The following is a 26,520-nucleotide window of genomic DNA, read 5'->3' on the forward strand; positions in this document are numbered from 1 at the left end:
ATTTGGGGATGGTGATATACCAGGGGATTCTGAGGTTTTTGAGAGGAGGTACTACTGGGGCTATTCCGTATGCGTCAATTGTGACGAAGTTATGCGTAGCAGTTGGTTTTCATTGGCCCGCACATGAGCAACTTCAGATTTCCAGTGCTCCTATTGACAGTTCTACACTGCACAACATGGTTGAGTGGTATGGAGGGAAGCCCGATCCTAAAGGGATTGGTTATTCATATGATTATTTTCCAGGTGGCGTATAACGACTCGTGTGTTTTTGAAATATTTAAATATGTGATTATTACGGAAATTATTAAATAAAATATGTGTATTGGTTTTGACCGCTCTGTGTTGGTTGATTATTATATAGGTGTAATTTATAATACACCGAGTTGTTCGTGTGATTAATTATGGAGTCGTATTGGATTGTTTTCATTTTCGAAAGTGGATTTGGTGCAAAATTTATTTGCATAAATATTGGGAATGTTTCAAAAATTATTTTTATGATTTTATAATTACAATAATTATTTTTAGGATTTTATAAAATTAAGAAATCAATATTTTAATAATTATTTATCTTTAAATGATTTTCTGAATGCTTTTATTTGTAAAATCCATATTTAATTCTACAATTCTTCAAAAATTATGAAACTCATATTTATTTAAGTTTGGAATATTCCGAGAATTTTAAAATTATTTTGGAAATTTTCGGGATTAATTTCAAGCGCTCGTTGTTTCGCTTCATTGATAAAAGCGGATATAAAGTGCATTTTAAAAATCATTTTAAAATTTCAAAATTCATGTTTTTATTAACTTCGGGATATTTGTAATATTTTAAGAATATTTTCCTGATTTTCTGAATCTGTTTTAAGTACACCTCGGTTCGTTAAATGAGAAATACAGGTATAAATTGCATTTCAGAAATTATTTTAAAATTACGAAATTTATGTTTTTGTAAACTTTGGGATATTTACGACATTTTAAGATTATTTTCATAATTTTTAAAAATTGTTTCGCGTGCACCTTTGTCCGTTAGTTTTGAATTTCGGGATTAACCGGGTCTCGGAATTTCAGTAATTATCTAATAATATGTGTTTGAATAAACATACATTGTACTGTAAACTGTACTATCGGGTGTACTGCAACAAATTGTACAGCAAAATAATATAAAAAAAATGAAAAAGAAAGAAAAAAAGGGTAAAGAAATAGAAAGCACATGGGGGGGGTTTTGTCTCTGCATTCTCTCGTCTATCTCTCTTCTCCTGATCTCACAACTCTTCCTTCATCCCTTTATCTCTTTTGTTTCGTTTCTCTTTTTCCTTCACGTTTATTCCTCCTTCTGTCCCTGTTACTTCGTCTTGAATTTCCGGTTATAATCGGGAACCTGAAAGTGAATGATGGACTAGAGATAACATAGTGGTTAGTCAACGAGCTCAGTAGAGTTTCAACTGAAAAACCTGAGTGTCGAAGTTGAATCCAATGGGATCTAGTGGTTGGACGTTAAAGCCTGAGCGGCAGCGTCGGATCAGAATTGATCAGTAGTAATTGTAAAGCCTGTAAGGCAAGTATTTCTGAACTTTGCTTCAAGATATATATTACCAATGTTTTCGAACTGTTTCATAACATGTCGCTATTATTCAAAATAACTCTTGTTTTATATTACAAGTGTTTTAAACTATTAAACCTTGAACCCTGATTTTCTTGATCTTGAGCCATAAGCTTTATTCCTTGTAAACCATCCTTTGTTGATCCTCAAGATACCAAATCACACAAATACGATACTACTTCCCAAATGTATAACTACCAAACACCAAATACTGGAAGAAAATTTATTTGAAAACACAGGAATTTTCATACTCCAAACATTTTTAATAACATCAAAGAACCGTACCCTGAAACATCATCACTGGTCTGATACCTGACCCTTGTACAAACTGAAAGCCGTTTCTTTTACATACCCTAGTATACCCTTGTGACATCCATGAGTTTCCTTATGTTTTATTCAAATGTTTAATCATCATTGATTATGATCTTGTATTATCGAATTATATTGTTTATCGTATTGAACTGCTTTAGAATTGGATAGTTTTTATATATGTGGACCAGATTCGTGGTCAGACCATACCAATGGTCAAGTTAGGACAATGTGTGCCTTGGATCCAGTAATTAGAGCAGTGCTGTGTGCTTGCTCGGGGTTAGTGCGTGACTGATCAGCAGCCTAACCTTGGTTTTTAAAACTTAAAATGAATATCCAATTTTAATGAATAGTTAAAAAGAAACTTGATTCCTTTGAATCATCTCATTTGATCATGGTTTAACCTCAGTTATCGTTATCATGACTTGCTGAGCTAGATAGCTCACCCTTGCGATTCTTTTATATATTTTACAGTTGAAAAGAATATGGATGATAGTGAAGTTCCTCAGTCCAAAGTGCGGGCTAAGGTTTCAGTCGAGTTGGATCGAGCTAGCAGAAGTTTCACGCGGTAAAGAGATAGTCAGATTGTAAGAATGATTTTATTATCAATTGTAAGTTAAATTAGTTGGGTTTTGGTATGATGTAATAATTAAGATTGTGGCTTGTTTTCATACTTTAACCTGTTGCGATCCGTGGTTTTGTGAAGCAGGGTCATTATAAATAATATTTCTTATATATGTTGATATATTGTGTTTGTGTTGTGGACCCCAAACTTCTGACCCGGGTTTGGAGGGCGCCACATGGCGTGCCTGTGGAAGCAGCTACAGCAGGAGGTTCTCAGCATGCCCATAAAGTAGCTTGGAGAGCTCAATATGGAGAGGAGGCTGGTTCGTCGCAACGGCAGCAGCATGAGGAGGCAACAGGAGCAGAGATGGGAGCCGGTTTGAGTTCGACGCAGTATATGCGTCTCGCGAGGAGGATAGATGCGATGCATGACATCCGTATTCGGTTTGCCCACAATCTCACCCAGGCACTTGGGATAATATTTAGAGACACCGAAGTTGACATTCAGTGGCCAGTTTTTGGTGAGGATTCAGTGTATCCGCCTCCTGACACGCTTGACACTCCACCCGTTGAGGGTAAGGATTCTGATTCACAGTAGGTATGCCTGATTCCTTACTATTACCTTCACTGAGGAAAGTGAATATTTTAAGTTTGGGGGTAGTAGTTGAAGGAATATGTTTGTGTGAGTCTCATATAATTGCATGTTCATGATATTTTAGTTCATATAGTTGCATATTTTGCCATGTAGTTTTTATTTTATTTTTTATTTTCGTAGTTTTATGATATTTTGTTCATGTAGTTTCATGCATTTGCATTTTGACATGATCCCTTAGATAATTTTCTGATTAATTGGTGATATTGATGCTAGTATAGTGATGTCGTATTTAGTGATGTTGAGTCTTATTGGATTAATTTGCATGCTAGAGACACTTGTATTTAACTAAGTCTTATAGGTTGCTAGAGTGCTAGATCATAGTCATGATTTATTTATTTGTCGAGGTTTAATCCCTTATTTCTATTTAGAATTTAAGGTATTCTCTTAATAATAAAAGACATGGAAATTTAAAAATTGGAGAAATTGGATTTCATTGCTAGTTGTGTGGCTAGGTGTCAAATGACTAGTAGCCGGCTCATATTTATATGAGTAGTCTAGGGTTGAATGAGATGGAGCGAAACACACTCATTCAGAAATTGTGGAAAAAAAAAAGAAAAAAAAAATAAGTGTTATGTATAATTGATCACGAGTGGGCTCTTTAGTACTCGAGTTATTAAGTTCTTAGGGGACTTTGTGCCTAGTGACCTAAGGCTTTTATAGTCTGGGATCCGCTAACCTAACGCTCGCTACATGGGTACTATTGTATAAGTCTTTTGTGGACCTCTCTCATTGCACGATCAAATAAGCACACTTATGTTGAGTTATTGTGAATAAAAACATAGATCCATAAAAAACTCCGATATAAGAATTGAAGTGTTATAAGTTATTTTGAGTCTAGCTTTTATTCTATTTACAAACTTGCGATTATTTTGATAAGTACTGAGTTATGATTGTCGATCTAGTTGTGATAGTACATCTGTAAGCATTTGCACACACGCACGTCTCTGGTTTGTAGATTCATTTGAGAGATTCGACTGATCTTTATGCGAATAATTGCATTTGCTGAGGTGTTGCCTGATGATTGGTAAGTTATTCTATGGGGATCAGATCATTGTATTCATTTAGTTACATTCATGCATTTTTTTTTGTTTTCTTGTTCTTCGAGTCTGTTTATGCTTGAGGACAAGTATCGATTCAAGTTTCGGGGTATGTTGAGTGGCATTTATTACATTTTATTATGCTCTAATAAGCTTGAATTGATGTATTTGTACTCAAGTTGTTAAGTGTTTAAACATATTTTCAAGTGTTTTTGCATTTCAGGCATTAATTTGTGAATCAGGTGAATTAGCATTGTTTTGATGCTAATATGGTGTCTACGTGGTGTTGGAATAAAAGCTCATTGAAGCCGGATCGAAGCTACAAGTATAAAGAGAAAGAAAATAAGTGTTTTTTGAAGAGGTCCAGCGCGCCCGCGCTGATGAAGCGCGCGGCCGCGCCGGGGCACAGGAAGTCAGCGCGCCCGCGCTGGTCAAGCGCGCGGCCGCGCCGTGTCGGGATGCAGAAATCCTGATTCTATTACAATTCTATTTTCTGGACTCCTAGGATGATTGGACTGCTATATATTGATAACTTAAAGTCGTTTTTCAAAAAGGAGACTTACCAGAGCACAAGGAGAAGATGACAAGAGACCTATAGCATAATTTAGCAAAGGCGAAGACGAACTAGTTTATTCTTGTGAATCTTTATTTTGAGTTGTAATCTTGGATGCTTGTTTCTTGTTTTTCTTAACCTATACTCTTGTTTGTACTTGGTTTTATTTATTTGTTATGAAGACTACATTTTATATATCATGTTTTCATCGGAACCCATATTGGTGATGAGTCCGATTATGGGCTAATCGTTATTGTGGGGTTCTGGCGGATTTATTTATGGATTTCTTTAGTTAAATTGTTTGATGACTTAGTATGTGGTGATTGTATGATATCATAGTATTGGTTGTGCATATTCGTCTTATGAGCGTCACGAACTTATAAGATAACGTGTTAATTCTTAATGAAGCGAAAGTGAATTTAAGGATTTAGAACTTTCCATGCTAGCATAGGTTCATGTTTTGTTATGCATGATTCGTAGGTAATTTTAACCATCTTACTTGCCCTGTGTAATCAAGATAGATAACTTATGCTTAAACCGTTATGTTGTTAAATTCTATAGACATATAGGGTCTCAATATAATTGCTGTCTATTTAGCTTCCATCTCTTTTGTGGATGTCTGGTAGAATGGTACTCGTGCAACGAAAGTTGGCATTTATCAGTTTAGTGTTGTCTGATTAGTATCATCACCATTGCATGCTAAGGTTAAGAATAATAAGACTATTGAATGAAGTATTTAATGAAGTTAGAATCCCATGTTTGTCATATATATTAATTCAGTCAATCTTATTCTCGTAGTTATAATTATTAGTTTAATTCTTAGGTATAAACAATCTCAATTTGTTATCGTCTTAGCATTGGATAATAACCATACATTGTTGCTTAGGTGCGTAAATTAGATAGTTAACCAATACAGTCTCTGTGGGAACGTACTTGAAAAGATTCTATACTACTTGCGAACTTGTATACTTGCGTGTATTATTAGCGCGTGTTTAGCGACTAACAATGAATTATAAATATTTCATAAATCTTTGCATATTTGTTTTTCAAATTCAAATTCAACTTGGAATTTTGACATACTTTGTCAAATTACTCAGACTTATTGACACATTTACGTACTTATGTGCATATTTTTTATCATATGTGGAATATATTAGTCTAATGTAAGTAGACTAGTATATTATATGTGATGTTTTGAGAATACTGATAATAGTTAAATTTATTTGACTGAGTGCTGATTATGTGTTTTTGAACTTATTCAAAATAAATCTTTCTCAGTACGGAGTATTTGATTTGATTAGTGAGCTAGTGGGATATCTTTTGCTGCTATGAAGGGTTACCTTTTGTGTAAGTGTTCTTGAGTACTTGCATGGGGAATAGTTAAACCTTTTCTGTAAGTGTTCTTGAGTACTTGCATAGGGAATAGTTAAAACTAGAAAGTTAAATCACTTTTTTAAGTACCTAGATACGCGTAGTGTGTGTGTGGTTAAAACACTTATTCACCGAGCAATTCAAGTGTCACTTCGGTTTCTTTCCTTCCTCTATAAATTCAAATCCTTCTTTTCTCATTATTCATCACTATTTCTTATTCTCAACAAACATCCTTACTCCAAATCCTCATTTTGTTCAAATTTCTCCAATGGCTGCTCCAGTATTCTAAAAGCTTAACAATGGCGTTTATCTACCAGCCCTTCATTTGGCTCATAACCAGGTCTACTATGACCCTTTTGGGCTTCGGTTCCGCATCGGAGGGATCATTTGCAACCCCTTTGATGTTCCCCTTGAAGTTTTTGACGCACTCTCTTGGGACGATCAGATAAACTTTCTATTTTTCGAGGGAGAAGTCCCTCTCGAGCAAGAGAGACGTGCTTTGGTGGCTGAGCAGGAACGCCTTGCTGCTCTGGAGCTGCAAGAGAGAATCATTTCTCTTGCACACTCCATGTCCAGAGCGTATCAACGCATGGCAAGAAGGATTGAAGCAGAGTAGAAACAGAAACTAGAGTAGTTAGGATTAGGGTTTAAATTGTTGAAATCTAAATCTTCACGTACTCTATTTCTATATTAATGGAAATATTTTACCTTCGCTATTTTAAAGTTGTTTGTGTCTTGTTTGCTATGTGTTTACAATTTATCTGAGTATCATAATTTCTGTAATACTGCATGCAACCGAAAACCTCTCTGCATATGTCTAACTAATAATCGTAAAGTTACATATGTTCAATGCAGTACGGGGTGAACACAATCTCTTCAAGACAACAACATGAAACTAAGACAAATCACTTGAAGCATAGATAACACATTTAGTTTCAAATGATGCATCAGACATATCAACGGATAAGTAAAGTAGAATATTACACAAAATCACTCGATTTATGTTTTAAATCTCCTAACTTTTGAATGTAAACATCTTTGAAAATCAAATTTTTGCAAAATTCTCTGAATTTGCCTATAATTTTAAGAAACTTGTAATTTACAAGATTTCTGAGATCTATGGATCACTCAACAGGCATTTGTGCTAAACTGTAGTTAATACATCTTTCACAACCAAACTGCAGTTCACCCAGGCACATCAACACAAACACAAACTCAAACACAATCCCACCCAGGTGACTCTCAAAAGGAACTTGTTTTACAAAAGGACAGAAACCTCACAAAATGTTCCTCATTTGTTTTATTGTTTGAGAAAAGAAGGATGCAATAAGCCAAGATCCTCATGCTTATATAAAACTTTTAGAATTTATGAAGGGGATACTTGTGCTTACTAAATTAGAACTGTCTCAAGATATTATGATTCATCTCCAATGAAAGTACCAGAACTTCATCTAATACTGGTCTTCTAAGAAGCTCATCAACCCTGTTATGTCATACTTAAGGAAGAATTGCTAAGGAAAATTGTCAAGAGTTCCTATAATAGCAAAGTCAAAAGATAGTAAAGGAGATTACTCTTGGACATGTAGATGAGACTATCAAAGGTTTTCCACTTCCTGGATCATGCACACAAGAACCTATGTCTTAATGGGGCATAGCAGCAACATAATTTCCTGATCCATGTTCCACAAGAACCTATACTTCACATAGCATAGAAGACAAGGAAGAATCTCTTGAAAAAACATGATACAACTACACAACAAATAGTGTTAACAGAAGCTCAAAATTCAGATAGTGGAGTAGAGTACAGAAGAACCTGGATGTCAAAGTCATACAACAACTCTCGAATCTCCAACCACACAAGAACCATTACCTCAAAATGGTGATGAAGGAAGAATCACTGAGAACAGTGTGAGAACAGTTGAAATTGATGAAAGATGCAGCTGCATACTAATGTTAAATTAATCAGCTACTTCCTCAGAATCTCACAAGGTATGAAATGCATACCTACTCTTCTGATGACATGAGTATGATTAGACCCATATGGATCACCTCTAATCATATGATCACATACACCTTTTCTCAGCCACCTCTTATTTCTGTAGGTCAAACAACATTTGATACTTTCATGTGAGGATGAGAGAAAAGATTGAGAGAAAAATAGAAAATAAGAGAGGCATGATCCTTCCTGGCAAAAGGAGAGGTAGATGAGTGTCTGGATTTATTAATCCTTGTGAGGAACGTCTGACTCTTAACAGTCATGAGACTAGTACAGTGAGAAGTAGTGAGACTACTTATTAAAAGAACAGAGAGTTTAGGACTTTTGTTACTGAAAATTTTTCTCCGAAGGTCTAAGTAAAGTCTCCTATTCTACCTGTTGAAATCACTGACGCTTGAAGCTGCAGATATTGTTCTTAATGGACAATGACAAAAGCTTGAACAACGTGCATCTAGCTGATTTTTTCCACCTCGAGGTAATGTCAAAAAGGAGGAGAATATATCTAAATGCAAAATCAGCTGTTGGATGTTGCCAGACAATAATACTCTCTTCTTAATAGGGGGAGAGAAGAGGCATTTAGATAGAGTTTTGACATCATCAATCTCAACTTTTTCATAATTTCATAATGAACAAGTTGTGGGATATTGTAATATATAAGTGATGATGTCAAAGATTATTGAAGATAACAATATCATTAGTGGCCCTGGTCAAAGTGTGAAGCATAGCCAAATGGACATATGATCTAGGGAGAATAATGAACTGTTACTTTTCATAATCTGTTAAGCTTGGGGTTAGTCTTGTTAATAGGCATGAATGTGTGTTAAGCAATCTTCTCACCAATTGGGAGAGATTGCTGTGCAAGACATACCTGTATCTAAACAAGACTAATTCATTTTGTCAACCCTAAGTAAGTTGTATTGTTATCTTAATTTGTATTTTGTACTTGTAACATTTAAATTCTGTAAAAATGTCAAAGGAGCAGACTGGAGTCTTTTTCTATAAACAGTATCAAGCTTAAGAATTCTATCTGGAAGAAGATCAAGAAGATCATGCCTTAGAAGAATTATGAAGAAGCTTGGAGTTGAATAAAACCGTTTTAGGAAAAATACTCTAAGTCAAGATCTCTACAAGTCATAGATTTAATGTTATAGAGAAGTCATTCGAGAACTCCAGAATGGCTTATAGAGAACTCAGAAAGCTAATAGGGAAATCAAAGATATCGACAAGCAATTTGAAGATGTGAAGATTGGAGATATCGACAAGTCATTTATTCACTAGAGAACTCAGAGTTATCGATAAGTAAAGTTTCACTAGAGAACTCTGAGATATCGACAAGTCAAGAAGCTACTAGAGAACTAAGAGTTATCGATAAGTCAAAGTGAGGATGTGAGGATTAGATCTCGACAAGCCAAAATTCTCTTATAGAGAACTGAAGACCTCTACAAGCCAAACTAAATATAGAGTACTAGAGATCTCGATAAGCCAATATACTTATCGAGATGTCAAGTGTTCTATAGACCTAAACTGGAGATCTCGAGGTAAAATCTCAAAGTACAAAATCACAGACCAGTTCAATATTCAAGGTAAACAATCAACAAACAATCCAACCAGCTGGATTGACAAGTCTACAAAAAAGCAGCTTGAAGAATATGCAAGATCAATGGTGAAGATTAATTGACAGAGGAAGATTAAAATTATCACATGATGCTAAAGATATGCTAAGCCAGAAATGGAAGATCTACTTTTTAATAAATAGAAATGACAAGTGACAGTTTAGAAAATCTAATAGCATGTCTTATTACACACTGTGTAAACCAGCAGTTAACTAAGTTATCAAGTTAACACTGGTCTTTCAGTCAGGAGTAACAATTAAGATAAAATTTATAGTAACACTCTCAAGGAGAAGCTAAGCTCTTTATCAACAAAGAGCCTAGAAATTTTGTAGCAAAACAGTCTTAATTTTAATATAAAATTACGTGAGTTTTGAAGATTTATGTTCTTTATTTTTGAGTTTAATTTCTGCATGAACACATTTTACTAAAAGATTTAATTTATTTTGATCAACCATAAACATTCAAGAAAAGATCAGAAACAGTAAAACACATTCACCCCCCTGCGTGTTATTCATTTCCTAACACACAGATATCTTCCTGAAAGGCTGGTGTTCAAGTACATGGGAGAGAGAGAAATCATATGGCCACTTCACAGGATTCATCAAGAAAGCCAATCTGTTCTGATAAAAGTCTTCTCATCCTTCAAGAAGAACTTTGGGTTCAATGTAACTGCAAGGAAACTGGTTCTAAAGAAGATAGAAGAACTGAGGAGTAATAAAGGCAAGAATGCACTTCCAAGAACTCTTACAATCCCCTTCACAGGAAAGAGAGTGCATTTGAGACCTTATTGGCTGATGGAATTCATGGATGATAAGGGAGTTAAAAGATTCTTCAGACTGGATGACTAATTGAGTATCTCTAGCAATGAGACTCTATTGGAAATGCAAGAAACGCTGGATCTATCTGAAGCTGATGAACTTGAATTCCACAGACAACTCCAGAATCAAATAGTAGAAAACAACAGGAAGCTTGGGAAGAAATCCAGACAATCAAGGAAATAGAATCATCTGCTCAGGCTAGAGGAGCACCTTGAAAATGATTGTGAGAATTCTTTGTACACTTTGCTTTGTTCAATTTTCAATAAATCTTGTAGCACTTATCAGTTTTATCTACTACTTTTTAATCTGTATTTTTTTGGGTGTTTTGTTATCATCAAGTTTCTCTTAATTTATGGCTACAATTCCAGTAGACATAAATTTGGGGAGATTGTTAGAAATATGTTGAGAACTTGATGATAAGTTAAACAAAATACCTTATTAGATTTAACTTAGTGAAATTTGTAGCACTCGACGAATGATCTAATATAGTCCCGATTGATGAACTTTATAGTCCCGACGGATGACAAATTGACATCCATCGAGTGAGTAGCTTATGTAACAAATAAGTACTGTAGCACATTTCTGCAAGCAACATGTATTAGTCAAGTAGATTACGTAAGGTTTTCTAAGTCATGTTGACTACTAGATTGATATGCAGAATATGTTGATTAATTGTAAATATGAGATATCTTTTAATTCTGTATAAGTGAAATAGAGTCAAGTGGCAGATAGACTCCCGACGGATGATCTACAAGACTCCCGACGGATGAACGATAAAGCTCCCGACGGATGATAAATATAGTCCCGATGGATGATCAAATTCAAATAGTTGTTGACAGTGACAACGCAGTCACATACGTTGGGTGTTTGCAAAAGGAATGTGGCAGTCTGTTAAGTAGGAATTGGAGAACAAAGAAGCGTTACCATTTCCATCCAATTGTGAAGATATTCAAAGATGCTGGAATAGAGTAGTGAAGAAGCATGGAGTTCGACTAGATATGTTTTATTTTATTATATTATCTAATTGTCATGTAAACTTGGTGATATATAAACCAAGTGTAGTGAGTAGAACAATTAACTAAGCAAGCTTATTTTCAGAGAAACATATCAAGCTGCATTCTGTAAGCATTTCTCTGCAGTTTTGTTTGTTCAAACTTGTAAAGTAGCTGTGAGCTATTCAAAGCTTCACAGGGTTCTCAATTGATATATATATATATATATATATGGTGGATACTTTCAAATCCACTAGAAAGTTTTAAAAGCTTGTGTTTTTATTACTAAGTGTTTTGATTTCTATCACTCTTTTATTCCGCACCATTGATAATCAAACACTATTATATTTATCAAGTTAGAACATCATTCTTTAAATTTGAAAAAGGAGCCAGAATTACATTCAATCCCCCTTCTGTAATTCTTGTTGTATTGTTAGGGAATAACAAAGATCTGGATATTCGCGAGAATGATGAGAAATGAGGGAAGCCGGCAAAAGACTTGGTTCCGATTCCTTTGGCTCTGGAGGATCCTGAGAAAGTAATTTTCATTGGAGCATCATTAGAGGATCCCCTTAGAGGGAAGTTGGTGAGGTTTTACAAGAGAATAATGATGTATTTGCATGGTCAGCAGCTGATATGCCTGGCATAGATCCGAAACTGATCACTCACAAATTGAACGTGGAACCAAATCGAAAGACGGTAAAGCAAAAGAAAAGGAGCTTTGCCCCTGAAAGGCAGGGGGAAATCAAGCAAGAAGTAGAAAAGCTCTTGGAGGCTAGTTTTATTGATGAGATACAATTCTCGGAATGGTTAGAAAACCCTGTAATGATAAAGAAGGCTAATGGAAAATGGAGAATGTGTGTGGATTTCACTGATCTGAATGATGCATGTCCAAGGGATTGTTTCCCGCTGCCACGAATAGATACATTGATAGATGCAACCGCTGGTCACGAGATGCTGAGTTTTATGGATGGATTCAGTGGATATAATCAGATTAAGATGTATAAGGATGACATCCCAAATGTATCATTCATTATTGACTTTGGTATTTTCTGTTACCTTGTTATGGCATTTGGCCTTAAGAATGCAGGAGCTACCTATCAAAGGTTGGTAAATAAGATTTTCAAGGATCTTATTGGAAAAACTATGGAAGTTATGTCGATGACATGTTAGTCTAAATTCTGGTATAGACTGATCACATAACCCATTTGAGGGAAGCCTTTGAGGTGCTGGGATATCATAAAATGATGCTAAATCCTGCAAAGTGCGCTTTCGGAGTATGATCTGGAAAGTTTTTGGGACTGATGGTCTCCACGAGAGGAATCAAGGCCAATCTTGATAAAATAAAGGCTATCCTGGATATGGAGCCACCATGTTCCATAAAAGACGTTCAGAAACTCACAGGAAGAGTTGCAGCTCTAGGACGATTCATCTCCAAATTCGGAGACAAGTGCATGCCATTCTTCAAATCCTTGAAGAAAGTAAAAGATTTCATATGGACTGAGGAAAGCCAGGAAGCGTTTGAAGGGTTAAAAAAGTATATGGTTCAAGCCCCATTGTTGGCCAAACCAGCTCTGAATGAGATTTTGTACTTATATTTGGCTGTTTCAGAAAATTCCTTGAGCGCTGTACTGGTTAAGGAGGAACTTAAAGTCCATAAATCCATATATTATGTCAGTAAAATCCTGCACGAAGATGAGTTGAATTATTCGACTATTGAAAAGTTTGCTTTAGCCCTAGTGATGGCTTCAAGGAAGTTGCGTCCTTACTTCCAAGCTCATAAAATTGAAGTGCTAACAAATCAGTCTTTGAGGAACATCATTCACAGTCCTAAAGCTCATCAAATTGGGAGAATTTGACATCAAGTACAAGCCACGAACGATAATAAAAGCCCAGGCGTTGGCTGACTTTGTAGTGGAATTGTTAGGGTGTAAACACGCGCTAAATTACACGCAAGTATATGTGTTCACAAGTAGTATAAGATATAATTCAGATTCATTCCCACAGAGACTCTTTTTAGTTAACTTAAGATTATGCACCTATACAACAATGGTATGGCTATTGTTCAATGCCAAGACAAATAACAATTTGGGTTTTGATTAAACTAAGAGATTATACTAAATAGCATTAACTAAGAGAATTGACGTTGAATTACTTATATGAGACAAACATGGGATTCTAACTTCATTACTACTTCATTCAAAGTCATTGTTCTCAACCTTAGCATGCAATGGTGATGACAACTAATCAGATAACACGAAACTATTAAACGCCAACTTTCGTTGCACGAATACCATACTACCAGACATCCATAAAAGAGATAAAAGCTTAATAGACACCAATTATGTTGAGACCCTATATGTCTATAGAATTTGACAACATAAAGGTTTAATGCGCAATTTATCTATTGTGATTACATAGGGCAAGTAAGATGGTTAAAATTACCTACGAATCATGCATAAGAATTATACATGAACCTATGCTAGCATGTCAAGTTCTAAACCTCTATATTCACTGTCGCTTCAATAGAGATTAACACGCTATCTTATATGTTAGCTATGCACATAAGACGAATAAGCACAACCAATACTAGGATATCAATCAATCAACCCACACAAAGATATTTAAACATTTAACTATAGAAATCCATAAATAAATCCGTTAGAACCCCACGATAACGATTAGTTCATAATTGAACTCATCGTCACCATGGGTTCCAATGAAAGCATGATAATAAAAAATATAAGAGTACTAGGGTTCAAAGACAAATTGAAAACAAGCACCCAAGTATTGCCTAAATTAAAGAAAATAAAAGTCTTCTTCTCGTAGCCGTCTCGTGCTCTCTAGGTCTTCTTATTGCTCTCCTAGGTCTCCTTGTTGTTTAAAACGTCTTTTTATTGGTATATATAGGCTCCAGGATGACCAGGACTCTCAAAATCTTCAATTTTGACTAAAATCAGGATTTTGGGGCAAAAATCAGGCGCGGGCGCGCTGTTTTCGGGCGCGGCCGCGCTAAAATAGTGATTTCAGCGGCGCGGGCGCGCTGGTTCTCGCGCGGCCGCGCTGACCTTCTGGAATTTTTCTGACAATTCATCTTTTGGCCATATCTCGAGTTCTCCTCATTAGAATTAGGCGATTCAACTGCCCACGCGAAGCTAACGAGATTCTCTACAACTTGCGAATGGCCTAGGCTTCCAATTCTGATCTCTTTTCTGCATATTTCCTTGAAAATCTCCTTTCTTCATTTAACTGATGCCTGAAATACAATAACACAAAAACACATAAAAAATACCAACAACTTGAGTCCAAAACACAAACTTAAGCTTGTAATGAAGCATTCCAAGTAGATATAAAATCCACTTATCACACTCCCAAACTTGAATTGATGCTTGTCCTCAAGCATAAACAGACTCAAAACTACAAAACAAACCTAATACCTGAATGCAACTACGTGAATGCATCTAAATGACAATGGAATCGATCCCCTCAGAATAACAATAACTAATCAACAAGCTAATGCCTCTAAGAATGCAATGACTTAAAACAGAGCTCCAATAAATCCCACAAACCAACTCACAAACCAGAAACGTGCGTGTGTGGATGCTTAACAGATATACTCTCGACACTAGATCAATAATCATAAATTATCTATCATGGAAATAATCACACGTTTCTAAACAAAATAGACAATAAATGCATAATGACTCATAACACTTTCATCCTACTAGAGTTATACAAGGATTCACGCTATTATTGAACACATAACCAATATGCTTATTTGATCGTGCAATGTGTGAGGTCCCAAAACACTTATACAATAATACCCATGTAGCGAGCGTTAGGTTAGCGAATCCCAAACTATGAAAAGCCTTAGGTCACTAGGCACAAAGTCCCCTAAGAACTTAATAACTCGAGTATTAAAGAGCTCACTCTTGATCAATTATGCATAACCACATTCTTTTTTTTTCTTTTCTTTTTTTAATAATTTCTGAATGAGTGTGTTTCACCCTATCTCATTCAACCCTAGACTACTCATAAAAATATGAGCCGGCTACTAGCCATTTGACGTCTAGCCTTATTCATAACTAGCAATGAAATCCTGCTTTTCTCCCATTTATGAAAAATCAGTGTTTTTACGTCATTACGAGAATATCACAAATTCTAAATATAACCAAGTGATTAAATCTCAACAACAAACAAGTATGATCATGATCTAGCTCTAAAGAAATTCTATAAGACTTTGTGAATTTTTTTTATTTCTGGGCATGCAAATCAATTCAATAAGACTTAAACATCCCTCTATTCGTCATCACCATACTCAAATTAACATCAACTTATCAATTAACATAGTTCATCTTAAGGGGTCATGTTAATATGCATGCAAATGCAACTATATGAAATTACATAATAACACAAACAAAAATGTCCTAAATGAACAATCATACAAAATTATGAATGAACTACAACTAAATATGCAATATGAATCTAAATGAATCTATATGGACACACACAAACTAATCCTTACATTATCACCCCTAAACTTAAAATTTTCAATGTCCTCATTGAAGGTAATAATTAGGATTTCAGGCATACCTAGTCATCGGAAAGATCACCCTCTTCGGGTGGAGGATCAGGTGGCCAATCAACCTCGACACCAGTGGCTCGGAAAATAGTGCCCAAAGCCTGTGTCAAATTTGTAGCAAAATAATGGTGAATGTCGTGCATGGCCTCCATACGCCTAGTCACTCGCCTGTACTGCTCATCACCAACACCAATCCTATCAACTACCTACTGCACATGAGAAGAACCTTCTATAGGCACGGGAAGATCCGTCCATCCACTCTCTATATCATCAAAAATATATCCCAACCCCTTATCGTGGGGTGCACCTAAGAATGAATAACTCAAGTGATCTGGAAGTCGGTTGAGCTCAAGTGTGGGTGCTTCTTCAATAGATGGTTTAAAATGCTCTTGAGAAATTTTCAGCTCTGCTAACCCAAGAGAATCGAATAGCATATCGAACTTCCTCTTCCATGGAGGTGCATTCAAAACCTGCATTTGCTCTGCTCCTTCTTCATCTTCAATAACCGATTCCTCTATGAAGGATCACTCTAAGATATCTGACTTTGGAAATTGCTCAGGCTCTGAATTCATGACAGAGTCGACCCACTCTACTTTAAAGCACTCATCTTTAGTTGTGGGTAACTTTATTGCCTTGAACATATTAAAAGTGACCTTTTGATCATGAACCTTCACCGTAAGCTCTCCTTTTTGCACATCGATCATAGTTCGGCTAGTAGCTAAGAATGGTCTCCCCAAGATAATGGAAATCTTCTTATCTTCCTCAAAATCATGAATTACAAAGTCAGCAGGGAAGATGAGTTTGTCCACCTTGACCAACACATCCTCCACAATGCCTCTTGGATATGTAATAGAATGATCGGCCAACTGCAAGGACATATATGTCGGCTTCAGATCAGGTAGACCAAGCTTCTTAAAGATAGACAAGGGCATCAGATTGATGCTAGCTCCTAAATCACATAAACACTTGTCGAATGACAAGTTTCCGATGATACAAGGAATAGTGAACCTTCAGGGATCTTTAAGCTTCGAAGGCAACTTCTGTTGCAGCACAACACTGCATTCCTCCGTGAGAACAACGGTCTCTAAGTTATCAAGCTTCACCTTCCTAGAGAGAATACCTTTCATAAACCTCGCATAGCTAGGCATCTCTTCAAGAGCTTCAGCGAAAGGTATGTTGATATGAAGTTTCTTGAACACCTCCAGAAACTTCGCAAACAGCTTATCCAGCTTTTTTTTATGCAGCCTCTTAGGAAAAGGAGGTGGATGATAGATCTGTTTCTCCCCTGTATTACCCTCAGGAGGAATGTGCTCAACAGTAGTCTTCCTTGGTTCCACTTTTGCTTTCTTCTGCACTTCTTCTTTAGCCACAACTTTATTTTCTGAAACTTGTGATTTTTCAGGCTCTTCTTCTTGCTGAATTTTGGGGCTTGTGACCTTTCCAGACCTCAAGGTGATGGCATTTACCTGTTCTTCAACTTCCCTCTTTCCCGGATTGGCTTTTGTATCACTAGGAAGCGTTCCTGGTGGTCGATTCAATAAGGTGTTAACAATTTGCCCTATTTGGTTCTCTAGATGCTTGATAAACAGCCTGGCTTTCACATATAAGAGCCTGAGTTTTGCACATAAGCGTCAACTCCTCCAATTCAGATTTTTCATTCAAAGATTGACCAGAACTTCCATGCTGTTATTGTTGAAGTTGGAATTGTTGTCTTGTTGCATACTGCTGTTAAAAACCAGGAGGATTGAATTGCTTGTTTCCAAACTGCTGGAACGGCTATTGCATCATATTCTGATTGTTTGTCCAGCTGAAGTTAGGATTATTCTAGTTGTCAGGATCATAAGTGTCTGGAACTGGTTTCTGCGATCTCTAAAAGTTGCTCATAAACTGAGTTGATTCACTAGATATAGCACATTTCTCCGTCGCATGCGAACATGCACAAAGCTCACAAACACTCGTCCTCTGATGAACTCCATAGTTAGCCAGCGAATTGATCTTCATAGACAACGCCTTTAGTTGAGCAGTGATAGCCGTAGCTGTATCCACTTCAAGAATTCCTGCTACCTTACCCTGTGGCAATCTCTGAGTTAGATACTGATATTCATTAGCAACCATCAGTTCAATTAGATCATAAGCTTCATCGTAGCTCTTAGCCCATAAGGCTCCACCTGATGCTGCATCGAGCATGGGTCTGGACTTTGCTTCCAAACCATTATAAAAACAATTGATGATCATCCAATCAGACATTCCATGATGATGACACTTCCTAAGCATCTCCTTGTAGCGTTCCCAAGCTTCATATAAAGATTCTCCTGATTGCTGTGCAAATTGAGTAAGAGCATTCCTGATTCGCAACTGTCTTTGCCATATGGAAGAATTTAGTGAGAAACTTTTGACCAAGATCTTCCCAAGTAGTAATCGAACCAGCTGGTAGAGAATGTAACCAGTACTTAGCTTTATCCCTCAAAGAGAATGGGAAAAGCCTCAGCTTTATAGCATCTTCAGAAACACCGTTGAACTTGAAGGTGTCGCAGATCTCAATGAAATCCCTAATATTCATATTGGGATCTTCCGTTGGAGAACCCCCAAACTGGATTGAATTCTGCACCCATTGAATTATGCCAGGCTTGATCTCAAAGGTATTAGCTGTGATAGCTGGCCTGACAATGCTAGATTGAATGTCATTGATCTTGGGTTGAGAAAAATCAATCAAGGCCTTCGTTCGTGCTGCTGGATATCCCATTATAATGAGTACCTGAAACACAAACAAATAAACCGTGAAATTAAAAAATCCGAGTAAGTGAACTTTAACGACCACTGATGACAAGCACATAAACTAAAAATTAACAACACCGAATCCCTGGCAGTAGCACCAAAAACTTGTTAGGGCGAAAACACGCACTAAATTACACGCAAGTATACGTGTTCGCAAGTAGTATAAGATATAAATCAGATTCGTTCCCACATAGACTCTTTTTAGTTAACTTAGATTATGCACCTATGCAACAATGGTATGGCTATGGTTCAATGCTAAGATAAATAAAATTTGGGTATTGATTAAACTAAGAGATTATACTAAATAGAATTAACCAAGAGAATTGAGGTTGAATTACTTATATGAGACAAACATGGGATTCTAACTTCATTACTACTTCATTCAACGTCATTGTTCTCAACCTTAGCATGCAATGGTGATGACAACTTATCAGATAACACGAAACTATTAAATGCCAACTTTCATTGCACGAATACCCTACTACCAGACATCCATAAAAGAGATAGAAGCTTAATAGACACCAATTATATTGAGACCCTATATGTCTATAGAATTTAACAACATAAAGGTTTAATGCGCAAGTTATCTATTGTGATTACATAGGGCAAGTACGATGGTTAAAATTACCTACGAATCATGCATAACAATTATACATGAACCTATGCTAGCATGGCAAGTTTTAAACCTATATATTCACTATCGCTTCAATAGAGATTAACACGCTATCTTATATGTTAGCTACGCACATAAGACGAATAAGCACAACCAATACTAGGATATCAATCAATCACCACACACGAAGATATTGAAACAATTAACTATAGAAATCCATAAATAAATCCGTTAGAACACCACGATAACGATTAGTTCATAATCGAACTCATCGCCACCATGAGTTCCAATTAAAGCATGATAATAAACAATATAAGAGTACTAGGGTTCAAAGACAAATAAAAAACAAGCATCCAAGTATTGCCTAAATCAAAGAAAATAAAAGTCTTCTTCTTCGTAGCTGTCTCGTGCTCTCTAGGTCTTCTTATTACTCTCCCAGGTCTCCTTGTTGTTAAAAATGTCTTTTTACTGGTATATATAGGCTCCAGGATGACCAGTACTCTCAAAATCTTCAATTTCAACTAAAATTAGGATTTTGGGGCAGAAACTGGGAGCTAGCGTGCTGCTTTTGGGCGCGGCCGCGCTGAAATAGTGATTTCAGCGGCACGGGCGCGTTGGTTCTGGCGCAGCCGCGCTGACCTTCTGGAATTTTTCTGACAATTCTTCTTTTGGCCATATCTTGAGTTCTGCTCGTCAGAATTAGGCAATTAAACTACCCACACGAATCTAACGAGATTCTCTACAACTTGAGAATGGCCTAGGCTTCCAATTCTGATCTCCTTTAAGCATATTTCCTTGAAAATCTCCTTTCTTTATTTAACCGATGCCTGAAATGCAATAACGCAAAAACACATCAAAAATACCAACAACTTGAGTCCAAAACACCAAATTAAGCTTGTAATGAAGCGTTCTAAGTAGATATAAAATCCACTTATCAGGAGTGTATCATACACAACCAAGAAGTCGGGGCAGGAAGATACTATACCTCAAGACATGGAAGGCAATAAAAGAGACAAAGAAGAGGGTGTTAAAGAAAAGGAATACTGGGTTCTCTATTTTGATGGAGCATTAAAAACAAATTCGAGTGGAGCAGGGCTACTTTTACAAAGCCCAGATGGGATCCTGATTGAATATGCTATGAAGTTAGACTTTCCAACCACAAATAATGAAGCAGAATATGAAGCTCTGATAGCTGGCCTCGGCCTAGGGGGACATTGAGGGTCAAGAACTTGAAAGTCTATGGGGATTCGAAGCTTATCATATCCCAGGTCAAGGGAGAGCTTGAGGTAAGAGATGAAACAATGGCTAGGTATGTCCGCCTAGTAAGGGCTGTGATGACTCAGTTTGATGAATGCCATATTGAGCACATTCTAAGAGAAGAAAATTCTAAGGCAGATGTATTGTCTAAGTTCACTTTATCAGAGATAGGGAAGAGTTCAGGAAGTGTGTACCGTGTTTTGAAAACACGAAGCATTAATGTTAAGCTTGTAGCCCCTATAGGGAAGTCGGGGCAGGAAGATACTATACCTCAAGACATGGAAGGCAATAAAAGAGACAAAGAAGAGGGTGTTAAAGAAAAGGAATACTGGGTTCTCTATTTTGATGGAGCATTAAAAACAAATTCGAGTGGAGCAGGGCTACTTTTACAAAGCCCAGATGGGATCCTGATTGAATATGCTATGAAGTTAGACTTTCCAACCACAAATAATGAAGCAGAATATGAAGCTCTGATAGCTGGCCTCGGCCTAGGGGGACATTGAGGGTCAAGAACTTGAAAGTCTATGGGGATTCGAAGCTTATCATATCCCAGGTCAAGGGAGAGCTTGAGGTAAGAGATGAAACAATGGCTAGGTATGTCCGCCTAGTAAGGGCTGTGATGACTCAGTTTGATGAATGCCATATTGAGCACATTCTAAGAGAAGAAAATTCTAAGGCAGATGTATTGTCTAAGTTCACTTTATCAGAGATAGGGAAGAGTTCAGGAAGTGTGTACCGTGTTTTGAAAACACGAAGCATTAATGTTAAGCTTGTAGCCCCTATAGGGCTGGGGACGTCATGGATAGATCCCATTAAAGCCCATATTCAAACTGGCTGGCTGGCGAATAATGTGACTGAAGCATGAAAATTGGCTGTGCGAGCACTGAGATACTCCTTGATCGATATGATTTTGTATAAAAGATCTTATGTAGTTCCCTACTTAAGATGTCTCTGACCTGATGAGGCGCGTTTGGCTCTTGAAGAAGTACACAAAGGTATTTGTGGGAAACACTTGGGGGGCAGAGCACTGGCATATAAGATAACTCATTTAGGCTTTTATTGGCCAGAGATGATGGCCGATGACAAAGACTATGTGAAGAAGTGTGATCGTTTCAGAAATATGCACCAGTTGTTCGATAGCTCATGAGATGCCAACTTCCATCAATTCACCAATCCCTTTTGCTATATGGGGAATGGATATACTTGGGTCTTTTTCCATGGCCACTGCTCAAAGGAAGTTCCTGATTATACCTATAGATTATTTTACTAAGTGGATTGAAGCTCAACCTTTAGCTAAGATCACAACTAAGCATGTTGCACAATTCCTATGAAAAATATCATGTACAGATATGGAATTCCCAGAATCCTGGTCACCAATAATGGAACATAGTTCAACAATGAAGAGTTCAGGAAGTTGCGAGGAGAATGAGGTCGAGTTGCGGTTTACCTCCGTAGGTCATCCACAAGCTAATGGGCAGGCGGAAGTGGCAAATCGTATAATTTCAGATGGGCTGAAGAAGAGGATCGAGAAATCCAGGAATAATTGGGTGGATAAAATACTCCCAATACTTTGGGCTTATCGGACTACTTGTAGAGTCACAACCGGAGCAACACCCTTTATGTTGGCATATGAAGCAGAGGCGGTTGTTCCTGTGGAAATATCGCACTCGTCTGTCAGAATCTAGGCATACAATGTTGACGAAAATGAGGAAGGGCAAAGGCTAGCCCTTGACCTAATTAATGAAGTACGAGATGAGGAACATGCCAAGATAGTGGAATACCAGAAAAGGCTTCTTTATACTACAACTTAAGAGTGAAAGAAAGGTTCTTCAAGCAAGGTGACTTGGTTCTGAGGAAGGTGGAAGCTTCTGGTGTTGGGCAGAAGGGAAAACTTGCCCCAAATTGGGAAGGGCCATACAAGATCAAAAGTGTTCAAGGAAGAGGATCCTACAAGATGGAGACTATGGATGGATTTTAAATCTGAAGTACTTGGCACGCTCAAAACCTGAAAGTCTACTATATATAAGTCTGGTGGGAAAGATGTTCATTTGTCAAAATGGCAAATAGGTTTAAAAGCACTCGGAAGCTTTTCTTGCTTAGGATTTTATGTTTTATAAGACTATTATTTTCAAGTTTTAGTTTTACCAAGTTTTTTTAAAGGGATGAATCCTAAAAGTTTATGAAATTTAAAAAATTTCCAAAATATGGTATTAAGTCACACAATTCACAAAGCTATGGTAAATGAACTAAGTGCATGAATTCAAATGAAAAGCATAAAGTTTAATAAAGAAAAGAGGCTGATATAAGTTCTGAACAATAAATAACAAAGCCACACAGGGCTAATAAAAACTCTAAGGAGCAGAGGTGCCCATCGGCATCCATGTCGTCATCCCCTCCGCTCTCACTCGACGTCTCAACAGTGCCGATCTGGAAAGAAGAAGAGATGAGATCCGCTACTGCAGGCCTGGAAGATGACTGATCTGGAGGAGGGAGAAGCTGGTCCTGAGGGACATCATCCGAGACAACTACACGAGTACGCAACCTCTATAGTAGAGTCTCATCATCGGGGCACGCGTAGTTCACAGGGTTTATATTGGGACAAGACTCGTTCACGGTCCCAAGGGCCGTGTCCCAGCCAGTCCTAAAGAACCCAGAGAACACCGTGTTGTCCATAACCCTCATGAACTGAGCAAACTCCTCCGTGTCCAAATAAGAATCAATCACTCTATCCTTCTCGGCCTTCAGAGTGACCAGCTTGGCGTTCACCTCTCCTAGATCCTCCTCCTTGCGCTTCATTTTCTTCTCCAACGCAGCATACTTCCTCTGTTGCCTCTTAAGGGCATTGTCTGCATTATCCGAGGCCTTCTTCCATGACTCAGCTTGCCTCAAAGCTCCTTGGAAATAAGCATTGGACTGAAACAAAACAATAAACAAAGAGCGTAAGGCAAGAGAATGCTACGAGTATATATAAAGTTAAAAGGAGTTAAAAAAGAAAGACCCATACCGAGGCCAAAGATTGAGCACCCATAGGCTTTATCCTCTCTAAATCTGGACCCGCCACAATGTCGGTGAAGTCCTTAGGGGTCACAGAGTGGTAGGATCAATCCCATGCATGTTTCATGGATCTAACCACGGTATCCCCTCGACGGAATCCCTAGAGAGGTTGGAAAGCGCCTGTAGCTATAGAAGCAGGAGCACTGGGGTTTCAGTTCCCCCGGAAGAAGCCTCCACCATAGGCTCCTTAAGCTTCCTCAGAAAACTGGGCTCCAGTACCTTGCCCCGTGTATCCAACCCCGCAAGCCGAGCCTTTTTCATTCTCGCTGTTTCCTCAACGATAGGCAAGTTATCTTCATTGATTTCCTTAGCGGTTGCAAAAACAAAGGAAAAAAAAATAGGTGGTGTCAATAATACATGAAAGAAAGTGAAAATAAGAAGGGAAGAAAAATACCCTGTACAGAAACTGAGGAAAGCCCCACATGGATTAGATAAAACTCCTCTAACAAAGTCCAGCTGGGAGTTTTGCCGTTATCCTTTATGAGCTCATTATATATGATAGTCTCTTCGGGAGTGAGGTGAATGGATTTGGGGCTACCATCGCTGACCTTCACAAAGGAGGATCTAAAGAGTGTGCCCCAGTCTTGATAAGTGGCATTTTACACCACTTAGAACGTCTTAAAATGGCTTAAATTGGTGTCTTGAAATCAAGTATTTTGTGTATTTGATGCGTTTTTCTAGTGTTTATGCATTTCAGGGTAATAGTTGCATTTCGGGGGAGGAATCATCAAGAATAAGCCTTGGCATGTGTTCACCATTGCGAGAGGAAAGGAATGGGCAGATTATGGCGAAGAAACGGAGCAAGCTTGGAATTTTTCCAGTAGGGTCCTGCGCGCCCGCGCAGCAATGCTGAGCGGCCGCGCAGCAACCTGCGCGGCCGCGCAGCAACCTGCGCGCCCGCGCAGATATGCTGAGCGGCCGCGCAAGGTCGGGGAAAAAGCTGAATTATTTTAGACTTCTACTTCTGTGTGGCTTCCAACTTCTATGTAAATATGAGTTTTATGGGACTATTACATAGGTAGATTTGAGACGTTTTCATAGAGAGTATTAAGGAGATTATGTTTTAGATTGTGTTTTACGTAAGAAGCGAAGGAGATAAGGAAGAAGACCGATTTAGCACACCGCAACGAAGAGGAAGCATATATTCTTGTGATTCTTGTTTCGTTGTAACGTTGGATGCTAGTTTTCTTGCTTTGACTTATTTACTCTTGTGACGTACTCTGTTTTAATATAATTAGTGTAGTTATTATTTTCTTGTGTTTGTTGTCATGATTTCATATGAACCCATGATGGCGATAAGTTCTATTATGGGCTAATCGTGATCATGGGGTTACAACGGATTTATTATGGAATTCTTTAGTTAATTGTTTAATACTTTAGTGTGTGATGATTGCATGATATCTAGTATTGGTTGTGCGTATTCGTCTTATGTGCGTCGCGAACATATAAGATAGGGTGTTAATCTCTTGTGAAGCGACGGTGGATCTTGAGATTTAGAACTTGCCATGCTAGCATAGGTTCATGTACGTTGTGCATGATTAGTGGGTAACTCTAACAGTTTTATTTGTCCTATGTAATCAAAAGGAATAACTTGTGCTTAAATCGTTGTGTTGTCAATTTCTGTAGACATATAGGAACTCAACATAATTGATGACTATTCAACTTCTATCTTAATTGTGGATGTTTGGTAGAATGGTATTAGTACAATGAATGTTGGCTTTTATCAGTTTTGTGTTATTCGATTAATATCATCACTGTCACATGCTAAAGGTAATAACAATGGCTATAGAAGGAAGTAATAATGAAGTTGTGATCTCATGAGTGTTTTATTATTGATAATTTGAAGTGTTAGTTAAGTGGTTAATTAAGTAGTTAATTATAGTTAATATTTAATAAACAATTTTAAGTGTTATTATCTTAACATTGAGAAGTAATCATACATTGGTGAGTGAGTTTAATTAGACAATAAATTAGTCTGAGTCTCTGAGGGAACGAACTAGAAAGTATTCTATATTACTTGCGAACGCGTATACTTGCGTGAATATTAGCGCGTGTTTTCGCCCTAACAAGTTTTTGGCGCCGCTGCCGGGGACTCGGCGTATTTGTTTATTTTATGTGCTTACCATCATTGGTCATTAGGACTCAGTGATTAGGACGTAATAGTTACTTACTCTTTTCGGTTGTGTTTCAGGTACTTTAGCAAGAGTTTATGCAAACTCGTTCTCGTGCTCGCAAGAGGACTTTAGATACAGCTGAGGAGACAGACGAAGTTCTTGATATTCCGGAGAAGTTAGATTTTGAGGATTCGGATTCAGGAACTGAGCAGAAAGAACCAGTAAACATGGGAGATCGTATTGTTCAAGCTGATCCAGCTCTTATGGATTTTTCTCGGCCTAAAATTGATGATATTCAGTCAAGCATCCTTCATCCGGCTATTCAAGCTAACACCTTTGAAATCAAGCCGGGCACTATTCAGATGGTGCAGAATTCTGTTTCTTTTGGAGGAGCGGCAACTGAAGACCCCAACATGCACATAAGAAATTTTGTCGAGATCTGCAGCACTTTTAAGTATAATGGCGTGACTAATGAGGCTATCAAGTTGAGGCTTTTCCCATTCTCACTGAGGGATAAGGCTAAAGACTGGTTACATTCTGAACCAGCTGGGTCCATCACTACGTGGCAAGATCTTGCGCAAAAGTTTCTGGTGAAGTTTTATCCAATGGCAAAGACTGCT

At 37.5% G+C, this 26,520-nt stretch overlaps 1 non-coding gene across 1 annotated transcript; it reads left to right on the top strand.

Moving 5' to 3' along the window:
- Positions 1–18,332: 18,332 nt before the first annotated feature.
- LOC141716479 (small nucleolar RNA R71) lies at positions 18,333–18,437 on the top strand. The gene has a single exon (XR_012573187.1). It is a non-coding gene; the product is annotated as a small nucleolar RNA R71 (small nucleolar RNA).
- The last annotated feature ends 8,083 nt before the right edge of the window (positions 18,438–26,520 follow it).

Source organism: Apium graveolens, chromosome 3 (genome assembly GCF_009905375.1).
Source record: "Apium graveolens cultivar Ventura chromosome 3, ASM990537v1, whole genome shotgun sequence".
Classification (NCBI taxonomy): Eukaryota; Viridiplantae; Streptophyta; class Magnoliopsida; order Apiales; family Apiaceae; genus Apium; species Apium graveolens.